Source organism: Canis lupus, chromosome 22, assembly GCF_048164855.1.
Source record: "Canis lupus baileyi chromosome 22, mCanLup2.hap1, whole genome shotgun sequence".
In the NCBI taxonomy this organism is placed as follows: Eukaryota; Metazoa; Chordata; class Mammalia; order Carnivora; family Canidae; genus Canis; species Canis lupus.
In genome coordinates, this window is record NC_132859.1 from 33,265,748 (window position 1) to 33,282,629 (window position 16,882).

At 34.5% G+C, this 16,882-nt stretch overlaps 1 protein-coding gene and 1 long non-coding RNA gene across 23 annotated transcripts in view; one reads left to right on the forward strand and one right to left on the reverse strand.

Annotated features, from left to right (window-relative positions):
* The window catches only part of THRB (thyroid hormone receptor beta), a 372,339-nt gene that overhangs the window by 280,816 nt on the left and 74,641 nt on the right, over positions 1-16,882 (reverse strand). The window lies entirely within an intron of this gene.
* Positions 708-16,319, forward strand: LOC140614124 (uncharacterized). Its single transcript, XR_012015015.1, has 3 exons — positions 708-817; positions 3,425-3,561; positions 15,370-16,319. It is a non-coding gene; the product is annotated as an uncharacterized lncRNA (long non-coding RNA).

Sequence of the window (16,882 nt, forward strand, 5' to 3'; positions counted from 1 at the left end):
AAGATAAATAATACCCTGCAGGAGGAAAAGAAACAGCTTTTTCTGGATCATAAGGTCTGGCATGTTTTTAAAGACCTTGCTTCCACTAAAAATGTAACACAGTCAATTTAAAGAGACATTTTTTTTAATTCGCGATTTCATAACACTTTTGCATCCGAAATCTTGTCTCTGGTCTCGCAACACCATGTTCAAGACTTTCATCAAAACACAGGAAGAAAAATAGACTTTCTTTATGTGATCTCATTATTAATATTTCTATTGTTGCTATCTCTATTATTACTATTACTATTCTTATTACTACTCCCACTACTAATGCTGTTACTATTACTCCATCCACATCTGCATTTCTAGATAACTATCTGATGGGAATTCTAGTGAATACTATTTTATTGCTCAGCCCCTGAGTCTCTCTCTCTGGTGAGTCTAAACATTATCTTTACCTCTGTGTAGTTCATGGGCTAGAAGTTTCATCACCTGGAAGCTTTTTATAAATACAAACTATGGAATCTGAAGCTCTGAGTTGGGGGCCAGGAATACGTGTCTTAGCAAGCTCACCTAAAGATTCTGATGCTCAAATTTGCAGAGGAAGTGACCCAAATGCCAGGGAAACAGGGGAAGGAGGGATGAGAGAGAAGTGAGGAGGAACACCTGGAGCCACCACCTGCAGACTTGACCTTGTCTGCTTCAGGGCAGACTGCCAATGCCAAGGAGAAGAAAGCTAAGTCTGGGACAGGTTTGCAGGAAAGAGAGCTCCTTCCTGCCTCAGGATGTGGTTGCAGAGGCTCCTGCCTTCAGTTTCCAGCCTCCAGGAGGAAAGGTACCACCAGAACTACCCTAGCCATTGCTTGTCTCTTTTGCCTAACAAATATTATAAATGACAAGGTTCCTTATTTTTCATTAATGCAGACAAGTCAGGTGGAATTAGCTCTAGTTTCTGAATTAGTGTTTCTTAAGGTGTGAGGTTTATGCATTTCAGAGACTCATTGATCCCCAGTCCCACCAAATCAAAATCTCTGGGGGTTTCAGGAGGCTTTTAAAAATCATTCCCTATGCTGTGTCAAATTTGTGTACTTTGTTTTACTTTTTTGGCCTCACCTGACACTTAGTTTGGGATGAGGTTTTAAAATATAAGCTCTAAGCCATCTGTCCGTGTTCTCTCCCTTCTTTCTTTTCTTTATAAGAGCATGTTCTCAATAACAAGAAAATTTTGAACACACACACACACACACACACAAAGAGGAAAAAAAATTACCTGCACTTCCATGGTCTATTTTGACAAATACAGTTAGATAAAAATGTATCAATTAAATAAAATTAGGATATAAAATGGTTACAGAATATCCATGAATAGATACCCACAATATATTTTTAATTTGTCACCTAATATTAAACATTTAGAAGGTTTTGTCTAGATTTTCTACTTTATAAATAATCGTAAGCAACTTCGTAAAAAGTTGTACTCATTCCTGGCCAAATGACCTTCATACTCAATTTTTAGAATTGAAATTTCTGGTTCAAAAATTGTCTTCCTTAGACTGCTTGACACACATTTGCCAAACTCCCCCTAGAAAGAGAGTACCAGTTAAAAACCACATTGGGCTGTAAACGTAAAGCCTTGTTAAGGGCAATTTCATAATCAACATAAGGAAAAACTGAGTATATACATACTCTTAGACCTAGGAAGTCCATATTATGATATACAACCTAGAGGGACTCTTTAAAAAAAAAAGATTTATTTACTTATTTGAGAGAACAAGCATGCAAATGCATGCACAAAGCAAGAGGGCGGGCAGAGGGCTAGAGAGGGAAAGCTGACTTCCCTGCTGAGGAGCACAAACAATGCAGGGCTGGATCTCATGACCCTGAGATCATTACCTGAACCAAAACCAAGAGTCGGAAGCTTAACCACTGAGCCACCCAGGCATCCCTAGAGTTACTCTTGCTTGAGGAAATACAGTAGTAAAAAGTTGGATATAACTTAAATATCCATCAGTACAGGAACAAAGAAATAAATATACACAGCAGTTAAAATATATGAACTAGAGGGGGACCTTGGTGGCTCAGTCAGTTAAGTGTCTGACTCTTTGTTTAGGCTCAGGTCATGATCTCAAGGTCATGAGATCGAGCCCTGTGCAGGCTCTATGCTCAGTATGGAGTCTTCTTGAGATTCTCTCTCCCCTTCTGGCCCTCTATGCTCTTTCTCTCTCTCAAATAAATAAATAAATAAACAAAACAAAAGATATATGAACTAGATCTAATCTATCAGCCTATATCTGTCTCAAAAACATAAGGGCATAATATTACATGAAAAAAATCTTGGTCAAAGCATACATAAAGGGTGGAATTATTTATGCAAAATTTTAAAATTTTATGTCTTTTCCACCATGTTGACATTTGCACTGATGGTGCAAAATCAGTGGTGGGTATACCTGTGACAACTTAGCATGGATCGAGATAGCGGCACCAACTGCATGAATAGTCACTGTGCTTTTCCTGCCATTCACGCTATAGCCAGTTTCATTTGAGTGTCCTTAACGAAGCAATAAAAATGATTTTAATTAAATCTCAACATTAGACTACCTTTAAAAAAATATTCTGAATGACAAAATAGTAATGAATATAGCACTTCTGTTGCATATATAAGTATGATGATTCAATTGTGAACTGAACTACCTGCTTTCTTCACAGAACATCATTTTTTTCTTAAAAGAATTAATAAGAGACAAATTATGGTTATTCAGACTTGGGTGTTTGGCCATCTTTTTCTCAAAAAGTGAAAGAAGACAACTGACAGCAATTTTTGTCAATGATAAAATTTCAAGCTTTCAAATGAAAATCAGAATTTTGGAAAACTTACATCCACCACTGAGGGCTTGACTGTTTCCTATACCTAAAGGCTTTTTTGAGATCAGTGGAGACCTGGTAAACAGAATCTTGAATATTATATGACAATATGTATCCATATCTGGAAATCTGCATTACTCATTGAACCAATATTTTCTACATGGTCAGTGCATGATGCTACAAGACCATGCATGAGTAAAATATCTACTCAAAGTGCAGGATAAATGATTAGATTTTAGTGTAATGAAATATGAGAGGTTCAGTGATAATGGTTTTAGGTTCCACATTGCAACTACCTGTTAGGAACTCCCACTTGATGAGGTACCTGGGTGGCTCAGTTGGTTAACTGTCTGCCTTCTGCTCAAGTCATGATCCCAGGGTCCTGGGATCAGGGTCCTGGGATGGAGCCCTGAGTCAGACTCCCAGCTCAGTAGGGAAGCTGCTTCTCCCTCTCCCTCTGGCATTTCCCCTGCTTGTGCTCTCTCGCTCTCTTTTTCAAATAAATAAAATCTTTTTTATAAAAGGAACTACCACTTGTTGCATTTTGGTGTACTCTCAAAGCAGAATTTTTGTTTTTCAGGAAAGGCTATGAAGATACTTTTCTCTTTTCCAATTACAAAACTGTTTGAAGACTTTCTGCATATACTTCACCAAAAAAGCATGGCACAACAGAATAAATTCAGAAGCAGTTATGAGAATCCAGTGATCTTCTTTCAGGCAAGACATTAATGAGACTTGCAAAAATATAAAACAGTGTCACTCTTTTCAATAATTTCTTTTTCTTTGGAAAATGTAGTTGTCATGAAAATATTTATGTTAAAATGTAAAGAGTTTATATTGCTATTTTAAATGAATTACAAACAGTTTAAATGTTTCTGCTTTAATTTCTAATCTGGTAAATATAAACATTAACAGACAAAAGCTCTTTGAGGTTCTCAATAATTTTTAAGAATGGACCTAAAGAATCTGAACACTGCCAATGGAGGGAGAGGATACACAGTTCCTCTGATATTATTTTCTACACTATTCCCTATGTATATAACTAAAGAAAAAGGGTAAAAATGCCTACCAGCAGCATACGAGGACATGCTTGAGCCTTTACCCTTACCAAATCTAAGAATTATCATTAAAGAAACAAACCTTGTGAAAAAAAGTGTTATGCCATGATTTTAATTTGTCTCTCTTTCATTCTGTGAGTTTGAACAATTTTACATATTTTACTGTTGATTTTAATTTTTTGTGGGTTGTCCTATTTCTATTCATTTATTTACTTGTTCTTTCAACATATATTTGTTGAGCATTTTATATATGCCATCTTACTTCTAGGTATACCTGGCATATAGCTGTGAACAAGTCCTAGAAAGTCTATTGCAGGAATTGACACCCTGTGGTCTGTGGGCCAACTTGTCCCATTTCCTATTTTTCTAAGTAAACTTTCATTGGAATACAGTCATACCTATTTCTTTGTGCATTGTCTATGGCTGCTTTTGTGCTACAAGGGCTAAGTTGAGTAACCAACAGAATTGCGGTGCTTGCAAAGCCGAAAGTATTTATCATTTGTCCTTTACAGAAAAGTTTTGCTGGCCTATGGTCTTGTGGATTCTATAGGAATACTCTCTTTCCTTCATATTTGTAAGACTGCTTTATATATATATATTTTTTAAATCTTGTCTTGTAGGTATTTTCCCATCATGTTTACAGTGTTTTAATTTTGGTTGTGATTTTTCTTCATTGCATAGAGTACTACATTTTATGTTGAAACTTGATCAAATCTTTTCTTTTAATATAATCGTTCTTAATCTTTTGGGACCATTGATTTTTAAATAAGTTATTGGCTAGTTTTGCTTTTCAATTTATTTCACATGGATTTGTACATTATTTTGTCACATTATTGAAAGAACCCCTTGGTGATTCTGATTTCAGATGCATTCAGTAGTTGGATTACATTGGGGAGAATTTAATGTCTAAAGTATTGATTCTTTTTGTTGAGAAGTATAGAATATTATCCTGTTAAATCTCACCTTCTTCCAAGTTATTTTGTATTTTTTTCAGGATAGTCATTTTTTTTTGGTAGGCTTATCCATTTATTTTTATACTTATTCCTAGTTATTTTTATTTTAGGGTTGCTATTGTGATATGTGGGTTTTTTCTGTTTATTTTTTAATTGATTATGGCTAGTAAGTACTCTATTTTTGTGGATTTATTTTTGTAAGGGGTGTAGTGAAAAATTTTATAATACTAAACCCTTGACTATTTTAATAGCTTTTTTTCCAGTTGGTTCTCTTAAATTTTCAATATAGACAAATGGTGATTTTTTTTTACTTCCCCTTTCTCATCACTATTTTTTTTTCATGTCAGTAAATTTGTTATCTTCTTCTTGTTTCTTGTTTTAACACAAATACATATAGAATCTTATGAGTGAAAAATCTAATGTTTGTTTCAAATAAATAATCTTTATCATTTTAAGTAAATAGATGTCTATGTTTCATTAAGAATTTTCATTAGCAATGCATATTAAATCAAGTACTTTCTGAACACAGACATGATTAAATTTTCCTTGTTTAACCTATTAATAAGATGAACTATAAAAACAGACTATTAGTAAAATTTCTTATGTCTTTAAGAACTAACTGTTGTGATTATGGTTTGTTATTGTTTTTATGTTTTGCTAGATTGAATTTGTTCATATATTACTTGGGATTTTTCAACCTATAAGGTTGATTGACAAGGTTTTGGTGTCATCTTTGCTGGGATTGCCCTGTACTATAAAAGGAATTTTTTCTACTCATATAATAGCTGTTAAGATTATAAAAATTTTTATGAATTATAAGTCAAAAGAAGAGTACATAGAATGAAGATCATGAGAATGAGATATGGTATAAATTCCCTGAACTAAAGAATCTAAGGAATTATAATCAGGCAGTTAAAAACAGCAACAATAGAGTCAGATTTAGATCTTAATTTCTTGTTAAATGGGGGCAATTGTAAAGTGCCTTTCACCCCTCCAAATTGCTTGTAGATAAAGGAATAAAGTTATCCTGTAAGCATTGAATCAACACTTCTTCTAGGTCTATGAGAATAGCCATGGATTGAGACCAACTACAGAGTTTAATCCATGATATTAACGCATCTGAAGAAAGAAAAGGTCAACCCTTGAAGTATGGCCACTTTAGATAAACTGAGCTCAGAGAAACAAACTGGCAGTGGGAACTGGGTGCTGTTGGCAGGGAGGAGAGAGAGAATCCAAGAGTTCTAAACATCCAGTCACAAAAAAATGTGTTCCATAATGGTGGTATAGGCATTTCCTCATGCTTCATCATGCCCTGGAGAGATGTCCTTCAAGATTATGACCCTTTGGTGATTCCATGTACACCATCAACTTTTGGCTATGAGTTAAGCAATCTCTGCCAATTGTAGAAAAGTTAGCAGGAAGTTCCTAGATCTGTAGATCAAGAACTTTTTTTCTGCTAGGAACCATAACCTTTATGTTTGCATGCAAGATTCATTCCCATGGGTATCTCCATGGGACATGTATGAAATACTAGATTCACTAGCTGAAACTGTATTTCTTTATTTCAGATTTGAAATGCTATTAAGTTAGTGTGGCATTTTTAGATGGATAATTTCAAATACATTCTAATTTATACTTTTTTTAAAGATTTTATTTATTCATGAGAGACAGAGAAAGAGAGAGAGAGAGAGAGAGAAGCAGGTTCCATGCAGGGAGCCCGACGTGGGACTTGATCCCAGATCTCCAGGATCACGCCCTGGGCCGAAGGCGGCGCTAAACCTCTAAGCCACCCGGGCTGCCCAATACATTCTAATTCATAAAAGAATAAAATAATTTGCTAACTTTAGTATTTTGAGCCTTAGAAATGCAAAGCATATAACATACCTCACTGCTCATTACAGCCTATCCATGTGGATTTGGATCATCTTATTGAACAGTTGAGAACTGTTTGGCTGGATAGTTCCGGGCATTTCCATTCCACAAATCTATCACTATTACATCTAGCTATGACTTTTAAACATGATATAGGGGGATTTCTTAAAGTAGTTATCATTTGGTCCCCCATTCACTTTTCCCTAAGGTTATCTTTTGCCCATTAGCCAAAGGTATCAAGGGATCCTAAAAGAATTCTAATTCTCATTCTTGGTGAAATTTGCTACTGATGAACAACTATTCCATCCTTGGCTCTCACAAATGAATTCATGAATAATGATATACCAAAAATACTTGATCCATATGCAAGTTATTTGTATCAGTAAGGCCCTTCTCTAAAGCTATGAGTTTTTTACACAATTAACGATATGCCATCTTTTTTTTTTTTTAAGATATGCCATCTTTAAAAAAATACAGATAGAATGAAATCCTAAGAGGATAAAAATGAATAAAATGAGTAGTATTCTTTCAAACTGCACTATATAAATTTGTTGATACTACTTTTTTTTTTGCTCAGTGATAGATATATTTTGATCTATAGGACAGAACATCAAATATCAGCAATTTTATGTAACCTATCTCAACCATTAAAGGTTCATTGGCCTATTTTCTTTTCTAGAGCAGAAATGTATCTATTAATTTACCAATGATAAGAAAGCCAGACAAACAAATTGGTCTTATTTTTTCTCAATTATTGAAACATAATGCTTCTGAGAAGGAAATAACATTTGTTTTATGATTCTTAATTTTTTTTTGTCATTTGGCTTCTCTTCCTGCATCATGCTGAATGAAGCAATATAGTACTATTCTGCTGTTATGATCACACCAAATTTTGACATATGCTTAGTATTTGGCTCTAAGTGCCACTGTGTCACCAGGTTCAAAACTTGGATCCAAACTTTAGTGAGTGTGTGAGCACGTGCATGAGCATGTGTGTTAGCTTGTGTGCAATCACATTTGGACATTTGTTTCTTGATAACAAAAACCCAAGCATATGTTTGAGACCGAGCATCCCTTTCCTTTTGACACATTTTCTGTGATTAGATTCATTAAGAAATTCAACACCAGCATTAAAAATTAGAAGGGGTGTGTATCTGTAAACATCAACTGTGGTTATGGCAAAGACCTTTATATCAACTGAAATGTGTCTTTGGGAACCATAATCCAACCTACAAGACACATTTTCATTTACTTTATAGCACAGTTCAAATCATTATAGAAGAAAAAACCTTTTCCATAAAGAAAATAAAGATGATGAAATAACACAGCTTATTTGAACATCAAACTATCCTCTATAAAAATGTCAGCCTAACTGGATTACTTCCATCAATGCTGCAAAAATAGAATCATCAAATGAGACTTTGATGCTAGTGGTAGAAAAAAAAATTTCTTTGGTATTTCATTCTTGTGGTTTATGAGGTTACTAAAACTCTCGATGTAATTATGGCTTGACACTTTCTATCATTATTTTATTTATAGTCTTCTAAAGGAAGTGGTGTAAATTGCATTCTTTAAAATATCATCGAACATGTTTTAAGTGCCCAAAATGTCATAGGGAGTGAAATACAATTACTCAAAACATGAACAACTTTATAGCTACAAATTTAAGACCCATGAATACCAGAAGGATGAAGCCCCAACTAAGTCAAATTAGCACAGACAGGATACATTCTGTAAGAATTCAGGCTGGGTGATATGAAAGATATTTAGGTATCATTTTTAGTTATTTGTTTTAAGTCAAATGTGATGATAGAAATAAAATCATATTATTAGAAATAAAAAAGAATACAAATCTTTATGATATTGACTTTCAGAAGGCAGTACAGCATAGCAGTTAGGAGTATAAGCTCTGGATTCATACAGACTAAACACAGAATCTGGCTCTGTCATGTGTTACTTAACTATTTGCTGTATGATCCTGGGCCTCTGACTAACCTTTTCCACTTAATTCCCTTAGCTGTATGATGAGAATAATAAAAATATCTCGTGTATGTCATAAGGCCATTGTAAAAAAATAAATTAATTAATCCATGAAAGCACTTTGCACAGTACCTAACACATAGAAATGGTAGATAAATATTGGAATTTTTAGAAAGAGAACATCATCCATATTGAAATAGAATCTGAATATGGCACTGACAGCAACAGAGAGGCAGTTGGGAAAATGTGGTACTCATGCAGCTGCAACTGTAGGAATCAATTTTAGAAAAACACACATGTTCCTGATTTCATTGATTAAAAAGCAATTCATGGAAACATCTGTAGACATTCTTGCATTCAGGCTCAATTTGTTTGGCTTGTCCACTGCTATTCATTTAGGACTCAATATGTTTAGCAGACCTTTGATGAGGTGAAGTAAATATCAGGTTCTAAAAGCTATTTTCTCTATAGGCTACTAAAGTTGATTGTGTTTTGATGAATGTATTGTGAATGGAAGAACTTGAAATTGGATATCCATTCATCATCAGAATATAATACCGAGATTGTTGAAAATTCCTATGGATCTCTTGATAAGTCAAAAGAAAAATTTAGGCACCAGTGAGAAAGGAAAACCATTATATAAATGATATTAAACTCCAGTAGCTTCCTACTGGGAGAGTGTGGCCTGAGACTGGATGAGTATAACCCAAATACAAAGACCAGAGGAAAGTGGAAAGAAATGTATCTTTCATGCTAGAACTGAGTACATAAACCAACTGGTCAACATTTTCCTGCATCCATTATTATCTAGGCAGTTTAACAAGAACAAAGCAAATATCCTAAAAGCAGAATTAAGTCCAATCTTTGCAAGAAAGGGCAAAAATTGAGGGTCACATTTCCATGGATGTTACATTTTATACAACACATAAATTAGTATTAGGGAAACTACTGCCAGGGATTATTAACTCCTTGTTAATATGCCTCTGCCCATAGTATGAAATGCTAGCAAAATTCAATTTCTATTTTAATGCTTATAAAAGTCTTCTCATTCCAAGGAAAAATTGCCTGATTTAGCTATTATATCAACATATTAGCAGACATATTTATGATTATAATAACCCATCCCTCTAAGTGAATGATTAGAAAATAATTTTGTAAGTGGAAAAAATGTACTTAACTCTCAATATATGATCAAAATTGCAAATTTGAAAACAAAAATAAAAGTTGCTTAAATATCTTTCAAACTGCAGCTGTCCTATTCATTATTCAAAAAAAAAAAAAACCCCACTAGAGTAAACAAATCTTTGCCTCAATGATCTACATTGGCTATAAAGGCAGCTCCAATTTACAGAGTACTCTTCATTTTGTGTTTCCGCAGTGAATTGGTGTAGGAATAAAACACGGATGGGCCATCATCATCAATGAGATGTGACCTTTGCTTGTCCAGGCTAAATGGTCCTGGGAGTGCTGAGTCGGCAACATTCTCTGTTCTCATGTTCCTTTTGGCCATTGGCTGAGAGTGGTGGCAGGGGTTAGCAGTTCAGTCTGCTGCTGTGAAGCTGGGTTTTTCTTCTGTGAAGCTAATTGAAACTGCAACATTGGCCTCATTACCATCTTGTAAAACCCCTCTGAACTAACTAGCTCAGACAGCCATGGTTATATGCTAAAATCAAAGGCAAGATGATTCAAAGAATTATGGGTTTAGAGTTTGAGCCATTTTCTAAGTATCAAAAAATACAAGATTTAAACTCAGGGCATAGTTTCATTTACATATACCAATATGGTTATCAAATTGATAGCTTTTCAAATTTACTATCAACATAAGCTAAGTAGAAAGAGGTGAACCAAAAGAGATCTCTGAGATGTTTTAATTTGAGCAACAATAATGTCACTCCTCATCCTATGATCATGTTTAAGTCACATGGCCAAGCAGAGGTTGATTTTTTTCAAGCCCAATGACAGTGAATCATTATGCAATTAATTGGATTGCCTTAGGTTCAACCTAATTGTATTACTAAGATTATAAATAATAATAATAATGAATTAATTAACTAAATAAATAAATTTATTATGCTGCATGCTGTCTGACTACTTTGATCTAAATCAATAGTTTTCAATGGAGGTGACTGTGTCCCCAATGGGACATTTGGCAATATCTGGAGGCATTTTTGATTGTCACAACTGAGGTAGAGAGGGAATGGGGTTACTGGTAACTTATGGGCAAACTGTACTAAACATCCTACAGTAAATAGAATATAACATAACATTATTTAACCCCAAATGTGAACAGTGTTAAAGTTGTAAAGCCCTGATCTAAATAACTAAATCAGATTGCAGGGATCAGGGATCTGGTCAGTTGAGTAGGAGCTGGTCATTACTGCGGCTAAAATAAAAATAATAAAAAGTAACTCAGCATGCTAAAAGAGTATCAAATAGTTTAATAGTTTCAAGGACATTTCTAAACACAACGTATCATCTGGCAATGAGTTTCAGGATAGAATAAAAGCAGGAGAGGGGAAAATGTGAACATTATACATAGAGTACTCCATCAAATTGAGTCAACAAAAGATGTGCTAATAGTAATAAAAGCTGACATAATTGGCTGTTTAATCTACATGCTAGCCAGGTTGCTCTTATAACACACTGAGAGACACCTTTGTATTTAAGTAAAAGTTCTGATTAGAGACAATTGATAACTTGATGCCCTGATTTACCTGTATATTAAAATACATCTTAAAATTTCAATATAAATCTCATATTGGCCAAAAATTGATTAATGGAATAGAGTCAATGTCCCACGACCCGTTTATATGAGAACCTTACAAAATGATAAGGGAACCATCATGAATCAACACTAAAGAAATGGGATTATTCAATAAAAGTGATTCTGAGATAATCATTTAATACTTTAGGAGTTTGAAGAAACATAGTTATGATCTCAACCTCTCTCCACATATCAAAATAAAAATATGGATGGATTAAAGAGTTACCAAAAAAGAAAAACTATGAGAAAATTAGATACAGTTATATTAGATATCTGCTCTCTAAATGTGGGGAAATGTTCTTAAATTCTCCTACTGTGGCAGTAGGAGAAATATGAAGAGAAATCTCAATACAATGTCCCTATGTCAAAGAATTTTACACTTCTGTATGTCAAAATCTCCAATTAACAAAACTTAGCAAAATACAAAAACAAATCAGGACTCAGAAAAACTTCACAACACAAATTTGAAGTGTCAGTATTTTTAACTATATGGAATTCATATAAAGTCATTTTTTAGAAAAGCACTACCCAATTAGGCAGAAGACACAGAAGATTTAAGGAAGAAATATATTTTGATTAAAACACATAGGATATCATCTCATTTCATTAGAAATGCAAATTAAAATACAATTTTCTACTTTTGAATTTGCCCCAAAAAGTTTTACTTTAAATAGGAAAGAACAATTAAAGAAGTTTTCTTACAGGTAGAATGTAAGTTGGTACTAAGCTTCTGGAAAATATGCAAAGAAGTTCATATTTATAGCTTTCAGCTCACTGAATCACTTATAGGGGGGAATCTCAAAATATAAGATAAAAACAGCCTTACACACTATGGTGTTTACTGAAGTCTTATTTTAAATAAGAAATTTCTTCTGAATGTCATCTTTAATTTCCAGTAGTTGAAATTTGTTCAACAGTTAATTGTGATGGACCCATTCATGTGGCAAACATTTTGTGATCATTTGAAATGATATTTACAAAAGAATTTTAATAAAATGGGAACATGCTTGTGTTATAAGGTTAAAAATTTGCTTATGTAACTTCTTACTAGCCACATCTTCAAAGGCAAGGAAAACAAAGGCAAAAATGAACTATTGGGACTTCATCAAGATAAAAAGACTTTTGGATAATAAAGGAAACAGTCCATAAAACCAAAAGAAAACCAACAGAATGGTAGAAGATATCTGCAAATGACATTTCAGATAAAGGGCTAGTATCCAAAATATATAAAGGACTTATCAGACTCAACATCCAAAGAACAAATAATCCAATCAAGAAATGGGCAGAAGACATGAACAGACATTTCTCCAAAGAAGACTTACACACACATGGCCAACAGACACATGAAAAAATGCTCAACATCACTTGGCATTTAGGAAATACAAATCAAAATCACAATGATATACCACCTCACACCAGTCAGAATGGCTAAAATTAACAAGTCAGGGAACAACAGGTATTGGTGAGGATGTGGAGAAAGGGGAGCCCTCTTGCACTGTTGGTGGGAATGCAAGCTGATGCAGTATTCTGAAAAACAGTATGGAGGTTCCTTAAAAAGTTGAAAATAGATCTACTCTATGACACAGCAATTGTACTACTGGGTATTTACCCCAAGATACAAATGTAATGATCCAAAGGGGCACCTGCACCCCAATGTTTATAGCAGCAAAGTCCACAATAGTCAAACTATGTAAAGAGCCCAGATGCCCATCAATAGATAAATGGATAAAAAAAAGATGTGGTATATATATGTTATATATACCACACACACACACACACACACACACAAAATGGAATACCACACACACACACAATGGAATACTACTCAGCCATCAAAAATTGAAATCTTGCCATTTTCAATGACATGGATGGAACTAAAGGGTATTATGCTAAGTGAAATAAATCAATCAGAGAAAGACAATTATCATATGATTTCACTCATATGTGGAATTTAAGAAACAAAGGATCATAGGGAAGAGAGGAAAAAATTAGATTAAATCAGAGAGGGAGATAAACCATAAGAGACTCTTAATCATAGGAAACAAACTGAGGGTCACTGGAGAGGAAGGGGCTGGGGGGCTGAGGTGACAGGGTGATGGACATTATAAGGAGGGCATGAGCACTGGATATTATCTAAGACTGATGAATCACTAACCTCTACCTCTGAAACCAATAATATATTACATGTTAATTAACTGAATTTAAATTTTAAAAAGTTGCTTATGGTAGGTGGAGGTGGCCCCCCAAAAGATATGTCCATGTCCTAATTCACAGAACCTTTGATTATTATCTTATATGACAAATGAGTGACTATTACTTTAAATGGCAAAAGCTATGCTTAAGTGAAGAATCTTGAGAGGAGGAGCTTATCCTGGATTATGCAGGTGGGTCCTAAATATAGTCACATGTTTCTCTGTAAGAAACAGCAGAGGGCATTTAGACAAAGACACTCAGAAGAGAAGGTGATATGAAGAGAGACAGAAATTGGAATGATGCAGCCTCTAGGCAAGGAATGCTGGCAATTACCAAAAACTGGAAGAAGCCAAGAATAGAATCTTTGTGAGAACACCTGAAAGGAACAATGCCCTGCTGACACCTTGATTTTGGACTTCTAGCCTCCAGAAGTAAGAGAGGATAAATTTACGTTGTTTGAACCCACCAATTTTAGAATAATTTGTTTTAGCAGCCATAGGAAAGTTAAATAGTAGGCTTATATTTCATCTTTTAAGAAACTACCTAATAATTTTCTGAACCATTTATATGCCCACAAGCAGAGTATAAGAGACTCTATTCTTCCACATTCTCATCATCAGCACTTGGTATGGTCAGTCTTTGCCATCTTAGCCATCTAATAGGTGTACAGTGGTATTTCACTCTGGTTTTCATTTGGATTTCTCTAATGACTAATAATGTTGAGCCTCTTTTCATGTGCTTATTTGCCATCTGTATATTTTCTTTAGTGAAATGTGTGTTCAAATCTTTTGCCTGTTTTTATTTTGAGTTGCCTGTTTTCTTATTATTGAGCCTTGAGTGTTCTTTATTTATTCTGAATACACCTATCATATGACCCAGCCATTCCACTCCTAGGTATTTCCCCAAGAAAAATGAAGGCATAAATCCATACAAAGATTTGTACATTAATGCACATAAACATTTTATTTGCAGATGCCGCAAACTGGAAATAATCTAAATATTCACCAACAGGTGAATAATCTAAATATTCACCAACAGGTGTATAGAATTCCATACAATGGAATACTACTTGGCAATAAATATTAATAAATTATTAGTACATGCAATCTCAAATAATTATGCTAAGTGAAAAAAGCCAGACAACAAACATAATACTTAATGTATGAGTCTACAGTTCTAGAAAAGGCAAACTAACCTATAGTGACAGAGATCAGATCCATGGTTGCCTAGGGATGTGGGGAGAATGGATAACAAGGGGACAGGAGAAACCTTTGGGGTTGACGACATCCCTAAAGGATCTGCTCTCTATTGTTCAAAGCAGTATCCTCTAAACATCACTTGCCTGTGTTAGCCTTGGGCAAGTCATTTCCTTCTGGTTTTGAAATAAATATTTATAAAACGGGCCTAAATTAACCGCTAGGTCTTCTCTAGATCTAAAATGTAATTGAGCGAGATTGAGGTAGTGTCCCAATGAAAATGATTTCTTGAGCAAATTAGTGCCCCCTAGTGTTCTGATTTCAACCAGCAAATAATAATTTAATGGTAAAGAAAACTAGAATAATATCATCAACAGTTTGTCATTCACTGTCATTCACTTTTTAGAAGCTAAAAAGTCAAAATTATGGGCTTTCAGTTATTAGCTATTCATGAAGTTTTGTTCCACCTACAAATACCCTAACCCTTGGCTTTGATCATTGTTTTACAGATAGCAATTAGTAGGAAACCCCAAGAAAATGAGTAGCTTCAGTTTTGGTCACTCTTGAATTGACAAGACATCACTCACTCAGCAGAGTAAACTAGGAAGAAAGAGCATGGAAAACAGATGTTTGGAGCCATCTCTGAACCAACCCAAGGACAAGATACACATTACCAGCTATTTTTTAAAATCTGTTTCAGACTTGCTTTGGACCTCTATAGTGTATTTACATTTTAAGGTAGGAAGTAGCAATGCGCTTGTATAAGCAAATGGAAATACTGAATACCAACTCTACCTTGATAACAATGGCATTGGTTCTTAGAGGGAATTCAAGGAAGATACTGCATAAATGAAGCAACCATGGAAATGCATCTTTATTAAGAGAAAACCAACGCTTCCAGAAACAAAAGCTGACTGTTGCCTGTAAATCCTTTTTCTTGATTCAGGAGACAGTAAATAATCACTCCCAGTGTAAGTATGTCAGTCAAGTTTACTTTGAGTAAGTCAATCCAACAGGAAGCCCAAAGTTAATGGTGACAACTTATTTGCTATTCTTCCTTTTCTATGTCTCCAGGCATACTAAATGAACAGTATATATCTGTATCTTAGAAGCTCTACAACACAAGCAAGGGAAAATAGACTTGAACAATTGTGTGATAATTCAGAAAAAAAAATAAACAAAAAGCTTTTTCTTGACCACCTAGACAAAGCAACATTACATGATATTCAGAAACAAATACATGTCAAAAAATGTTGCTTCAGAGTATATTTCAATGTTCCTAGAGAATTCAGTTTTGAATATCATCTTCAAGAATACCTAATCATATCATAGCCATATAATCTCTGATACTTAATTATTTGTTGGGGGCAAATATGGAACAGTCAGCACTTCACCTGTACCTTGGGTATTGATGCATTATATTAGAAAGAAAATAAATAAAAACAAAGATTTCCATGAATTTTATATCATCAATGACATTTATAAATGGTATCCATTTTGGTAGAAAGAATGATTTGCTACATAGCTGTGTTAGCCAACAAGCTTGTCTAAAATGAAGTGGCATCTGTGGAAACCCATCCCTAAAAGGCTTGAATGAATGTGTTCAAGAGCAAAGTATTTTCTATGGTATTGTTGAAGGAAAATTCTCCATAGGTCTTTCAAGTTTCTGCTTGTCTTATAAACAGAGACACTTACTTCCTTTGTTCCAGATGAGCTTCTCAAAGATGTCAGCACAGTGAATAGACTTGGAGGGTAAAGACAGTCTCTCTTTGCATCAAAGGCCAGGCGTACTTACAGCCCATTAGAAAATATCTGGATTCCCTAAACTCAAGATTCCTTCTAGTAATGCAACTCAGAATGTGTACAGGTGTCATCCGGACCTCTACATCAACTTGTGGGAACTGGGAGTCAGGGAACAGGCACAAAGAAATTGTTGATATTCTAGCTACTGCTCATGCTGTGAATAATCTCTCCTTCATCTCTGAACCAAGAATGTCATGTTTTCTGCTCTCATTCATTCAC